Raw genomic sequence first — 6927 nt, forward strand, 5'->3', positions numbered from 1 at the left:
AGATAATAACAAATGGCTAGCAAAGCTCCAGGAGAAAAAGGAATCCTTTTACATCACTGGTGGGAATATAAACTCACACAACCACTATGGAAGTCACTACACAGATTTCTGAGAAGAACTTAAATTACAAATTCCTTGTGATCAGATAGTCCCTCTGGGTATCTTTGCAAAAGAGTTAAAGACATCATATTATGGTGATACTGTACATACATACCCATTTTTGTAGCAGCACAATTCATAGTAGCTAAATCTGGGAAGCACCAAATAGGTCCATCAATATATGAAAGGATAAGGAAAAATATAATATTTACACACAATGGAGTACTACTGTACCATAATGAAGGATAAACTTGAGTCATTTATAGGAAAATGGATACACCTTGAGAATATAATGTTAAGTGAAATAAATCAGACACACAAACTGAAATATCACATTACTTTTCTTAGATGAGAAACCCAAGTTATAACCTGAGTGGGTTTGTTAGGTTTAGATGCTTAGGAGGAAGCTGAAAGAATGAACTCTGGAGTAGACACCTTTGGTCGTGGATGACAGTAGCAGAAGTGTGGGGTGAAAGAGGCAGTGAAGGGAAAGGGAATAGCTGAGAGCAGGCAGTTGGGGACAAGTGGGCATAGAACTTCTAGCTGAATCTTGCTGTGTCACAGTCAGACCCACTGACAGAAGTGTTGAACCAGCTACAGCGTTTTAGTTTTCCCACGCTTCTGGAGAAGCGGCTGTTTTGTCACATGTTCTGTTTTCTCTTTTAATTGTTCACAGTTGCTCCTACAAGAGCAGACCATGTGCTCTTTGAATTTAATTGAATGTCTGCTTTAGAATAGCATGGCAAAAAAAATGCTTTTTTTTTTAGATTTCAGCATGTGTACATGGGGAACTGGCTTTTTTGGACATACTTATGTCAGATCCGTATGAGCACTTTAGACATATGGGTAGCGTGCAGCAAGTGCGTTCTCTCCCTCCAGCAGGGATGCAGATAGAACTAGAAGCACTATTTTTACCCAACAGGGACCAAGTAAGATCCAATGGAACTTGCACTATCCCGTTGTTTGCCCCCCGCCCCATGATGCCTATCACCATAACATCCAGAACCTTTTCTGATCTGTTGCCAAAACTTCTCTACTTTCAGATTGATGAACACCATTTTAATACTCGATAAGCAATTAGCACTGCAAACACATCATGGTAGTATTGGTGTTCACCTAATTTGCTTTATTTAATTAAGCAGTTAATCTCCTTCTGGTATCTATATAAAAGAAAAACAAAAAGGAAGAAAAATAATTGCAACTTCTTAACCACTTTAAGCTGCTCAGCTACTCTCTCTCTCTCTCTCTCTCTCAGGCTGTTTTTTTAAGATTTTTTATTTTATTTATTGATTGACTTATTTTTTGTGGCTGACTTAGCCCACCCTAGTGGCAAGGCTGGTGTGGCATGTGGTACCAGGGATCGAAGCACAGTCCCAGTGTTTGCCTAAGCTTGCCTAAGCAGGAATGTTAGACCACTGAGTTATCTCACCGGCCCCTCAGGCTACATTTTAAATGAAAATGTAAAATAAAAACTATGCTTAAAGTGTCAACAGGCAATGAAAATGTTTTGTGAAAGACATATTCATTTCAATATAAATTTTAGAATAAATATTATGAAGTAATATACAGTTACATAGAATTCAGTATTCTCCAGAATTATAAAATCCTGATAACTGTCCTCAAGATGTTCAAAGCCCATTCCTTTTTTTTTTTTTTTTTAATTTTAGGGAAGGTAAACAGGGTATTCAGGGTCTTACTATGAGATTGGACTCATAGTGATCTACCTCTTTACAGCCTCCCAAGTGTTAGGATTATAGGCGTGCACCACCATGACCAGTCTCAATTGCTGGCTCAGCACACCCCATGGGCAGGGCTGGCATGGCAGGCCTGGGGATCAAACCCCCAGCCCCTGTGCCTGCTTGCAGGTGCTTTAATCCACTGAGCTATTTGGCCAGCCCTCAGAGCCCAATCTTCACCAGTGGACCTTCCCCAACAATGCCCAGGCTTCTTTCTAATATCCAATTTACCTGTCAATGATTGTTTCTAATGAAAATCGGAACAGTGTTGCTTTGATAGACGCTACTGTAGAGCTCAAGAAGCATGAACTAAATCGAAATCCAAAGGATAGTCCAGCTGAAAGGATAATCTCTAAAATTAATTAAGATGTCAGGAACATTTCTTAACCAAAAGCAAATTAGAGTCAAAACCTCTCTTACCTTCTTAAAGAAGCATGTCATGATTTTTAGAGGGAATTTGTGGGTTCTTCATAAACATGCAGACTCCAAATTTTCTGTGTAATATTCTTGCTCACATCCTCCCTAAAATGGTGTGTCTGCCACAGCCTTCCCATGGGGAGAATTTTTTTTCTTTCCAAGGCAATTTTTTCTTTTTTCCTTATATTTTTGGAAAATTTCTCCTTTAAAAATTTTAAATTTTTCCATTTTGAGTAGGCAGATGGTATCATTAATTAATGCTCTCAGTTACAGCAATAAAATAACTGATCAGAGACTTGAAGCCCATATACTAAAGGATAAAGATATAAAATACCTTAGAATACCAAATATTAGATAATCTTGACAGCATTTTTATTACTGCATACACTAATCTGATGGTTGGGATGTTTAAACAAATTCCCTGAAAAAATTAGTAAGTAGCTATATATATAACCTGTACATAAAACGAATTAACATTTTCCTTAAGCTTTCACGTCAAGATTGAAACACACAATGTGGGTATAGTACGATGAGTCATACCATCTCCAGAGTCAGATAATCTTGTCTCCAGTTGATCTTTTTTTTTTAATTTTTTTTATTTATTTGAGAGAGAGAGAGAGAGAGAGAGAGAGAGAGAGAGAGAGAGAGAGAGAGAGAGAGAGAGAGAGACCAGCTCAGCCCACCAGGGGGCGGGGCTGGCTGGCATGTGGTGCTGGGGGATTGAACCGCGGTCCCTGATGCCTTGCCAAGCTTGTTCCAAGTAGGTGCTTTAGACCACTGAGCCATCTCTCCAGCCCCTCCAGTTGATCTTGATTTACATTCTAACTACACTTTATAATACCAGGAGGAGTTGCATCTTCTACAGACAGTGTTTCCCAAGAATGGTTTTCAATGATGGTTTTCTGAGTCTGAGTGCCAGTACGTTGTAGGGCACACTATGCTAGCTGTAAAGGAGGTAGAAGAGGCCTGAGGGCAGCCTGGGTAGCAAGGAAGGACTCCCCGTCATTAGGGATGAGCACGTGTGTGGAGCCCAGGACTTCGCTTGTGTCAGGCCTCTCCCGTGGGAGCTGACCCTCTGTTTTTTGACTCTTGAGTTTTGAAACAAGGTCGAGAATATCACCAGCTTTCAAGTGATGGAGGTTTTCTCCTTCAGATGCACCATGTTCCTGCTTATCTGTGCCTTTGCTCATCTGCTCTGTTCGGCATGATCCCATCCCAGACTTAATACCTACCCGCCTGTCAGTTGTTAATTCCAGGCTCACCTCCTCAGGAAAGCCTTCCTGGATTCCTCCAGATATTTGGGTTTCACGCTGTTACAAATGCTCATGGTACCCCATCTTTTCCCTTTATAGCATTTAATTTGAGAGAATTTACATGATTCTTTGATTAGTAGCTGTCTTCCTGATAGATATTACCAACAACTACATGAGTTAGTAAATACCATTAGTTGTATAAATAAATCTGTAAGTATGGAATCTGGTTTTAATTTAGAAATAATTAGCAAAACTTCAGAAAATGAAGGCAAATTCTCAAAAAATTATTTAATACTCTAGTGGAATAATAACAGAACTTATGACTCATGTGGCTGATTAACAATGATAAACAGTGCTATCATCAAAACGTGGTGGCTATGTCCTCTCCCTGTGATTCTGGCCAGGCTGTGAGAGCTTTAATTAAGATAATATGGCAGAAGCTCTGCCATGTTGATTCCATGCACAGCCCTCAAATGGCCTGATGGCTTCTACCTCTTACTTTTGGGAGCAAATCACCAAGTCAAAACTGAGATCACGTTTCTATGACAAGCCCAGGTCACATGGGAAGGCTCCAGAGGGAGAGATCCATGTCAGTCAAGAGAAACCAAGAAACATCGGGTACCAGAGGTGGAAGTGAGGACACCCCTGAGGAAATGGCTCCCCCAGCTCTAGCTGCCCCTGCTGACTCTGTGGATCCCGAACACATGACCCAGAAAAGTCTTTTCTTGTATTCAGGATCTACAAAGTATGCACAGAACTTGATTACTTTAGGCCTCGATTATTTTAGGCTTTCAGAGGTGGTTGCTTATATAGCAAGAGGTAAGGGAACAAAGAGTGAGAAAGAGAATGTGTGAATAGGAAGAGGAAAACTTCATTTTCTGAAGTTTTGCTAATTGTTTCTAAATTAAAACCAGATCCCATACTTACAGATTTATTTATACAACTAATGGTATTTACTAACTCATGTAGTTGTTGGTAATATCTTACCAGGAAACATGATCAGAAGGGAAAAAGAACGAAGGGCCGAGCTAGAGAAAAGTATATCAGCCACACGGAAGGTAAAAGGTTAGGTCATGGGGATGGCGAGGCTGAGGTTCCTCCTCAAAACTACCAGAAGCGTGCAAACTCCCTCTATCTCCACTTAGGAGTGAGGCACATCCCAACCTATAGGACCCCACTCACTTTATTTATTTATTTATTTATTTTGGCTGGCTCAGCCCGCCCTGAGGGCGGACTGGCCTGGCTTGTGGTATCGGGGATCAATCCATCCTGCCCAAGCCTGTCTAAGCAAGCGCTTTAGACTGCTGAGCTATCTCACCAGCCTCCTCACTCACTTTATAATGGTGCTGGCAAGAAGCAAATGTGAGGAAATAATGTGCAACAATAGATAACTTTAAATTTTGTAACTTTCCCCTGGATTTAATGTAAGAATGATTCTGTTTGGCAATGAAAATGGGGCAACACTTTTACTATCGTGAACTTTGACCTTAAAATGAGTAAATGAAGGTTTCCCCAACCATGAATGCACTAAACAAGAGAAAAGAGAGTATAGCATACCCCTGCGAAGTTGCAGTGTGGTGTTTGTGGACTCAGTGGATCCACAAACTATTCATGGATTTTTTTTCCTTAGAACCCAACTAATAATTATTTATAGAAACTCCTAAAATTTTGCAGAAAGTGCAAACATCCTCCACAATTGTTTTTGTTGTTGTGTTTTTGTTCTGTTTGTTTTTAGCAGAAGCTTTGCATGTAGCCAATCTGAGAGCATTATTTAGTTCCCCTTGCTGCTGATTGGCCGTTTCCCTGTAGCCCATCTCTGCCAGATGCACCAGCATTCCAGCATCAGATGGGCTGCTGTATTACATGTAGCTATCTTGAACGTTCTCTAGGTTTTGTTGTTCTTAAGTCCCTAAGGTTCCTAAGAGCCCACAAAACATGCTGTACCTTTAAGGCTTTATTAATATAATATTTTATTAAGTTAAATTTCATAACTGTGGGAGATCTAACATATTTAGAGTTTAAACTATAAATATAGACATTTTTCTGTCCATATCTGAAATTCACACTTTTTCAAAACTTTGGGTTCTCTAAGAATGTAAACTCTGTGAATGTCAGAGGTCTATGTATCATAGTAACTTTGGTTCAGAGACCACTGTTTTCAGGCCTTACATACTTTCTTTTCCCCCCTCCATCTCCTTCATCTTTCTCTTCCTCTACCATCGTCACTGAAGTACTAACATTTGTTGAGCACTGTCACGGCTTGTGTCCCCAAAGACTCATGCAGTCTCACGTAGGGCTTTGCAGAGGTGGCTGGATCTAAAATGTGTGATGCCTGACCAGGGAGATAGCCAGTGGCATAAGCACCTGACTCACAAGCAAAAGGTCCTGAGTTCAATCCCTGGTACCAATAAATAAATAAGTAGATAAAATATGTGCTGCTGGGATCAAGGGCAGCTGATTACTAAATTAGGTCACTAATTGGTTTGCTATAGTTCTGGGAATGGTAATGAGAAGACCCATGTGGGTGTGAGTGCTACCCGTCCTAAAAGCAGGTGGCTTGTATGGAATATAAGGACAAAAAGAGGGTTGTGGCAGTGATTGCTGCTTGCTGCTTTTGTGCCCTCCATCTGCCATGAAGTGTTTCTCCTCTGTGATGCCCCCCTGCCATGCTACCCTACCTTGAAGCCAGCCAACTATGAACTAAAACCCCTACAAACTGTGAGTCACAATAAATCTTTCCTCCTTTAACTTTGGGTGTCAGGTATTTCATCTCAGCAAGAAAAGTAACTAAGACGAGCTCTTACTATATATTTCACAGAGCTTTATATAAGTGTCTCCACCTTTATGATACCACAATGTAATTGTCATCTTTGTTTTACAACTGAAAAAAGAAAGGTCCAATGGAGTCAGAGATCACTAAAAAGACAAAGGACAATGAAACTCCTAGGTCTTTGGTCTGTTAACCAGCCAGAGTACAATTTGTGTTTTCTTTCAGGGTAGTAAGGGATTTAAAAGTGGCTTTTGCTAGAAATCATGACTTCACTTAGGCCTATTATCTATTGGTAACTGAAAGTAGAACAAAGCTTCATGTTTACTTTGTGAAGCTGTCAGATCTTCTCACTCTGCATATGGGCATGTTAGTCATTTAGGGAATGTCTGCTGATTAGTTCTAAATCTACCCAGCCTATCTCATTGCCCTTCAAGACTGATAATTCCTACAACCCGGAGTCTCTATAGCCCTAAGCCCATGATCACATTGGATTCCAGCATTCCCTCACATGGCTAGAATTACCCCCCATGTCATAAAGATTCCTTCCATGGGAACCAAGTGGCATCTCCAGTCACAAGGATTCAACCTGACCTAGGAAACCAGGACTGAGATTATGATAGGATCTGACCCATTTGAGCTAAACATTAAAAAC

This window comes from Octodon degus, unplaced genomic scaffold (assembly GCF_000260255.1).
Source record: "Octodon degus isolate 3935 unplaced genomic scaffold, OctDeg1.0 scaffold00109, whole genome shotgun sequence".
NCBI lineage: Eukaryota > Metazoa > Chordata > Mammalia > Rodentia > Octodontidae > Octodon > Octodon degus.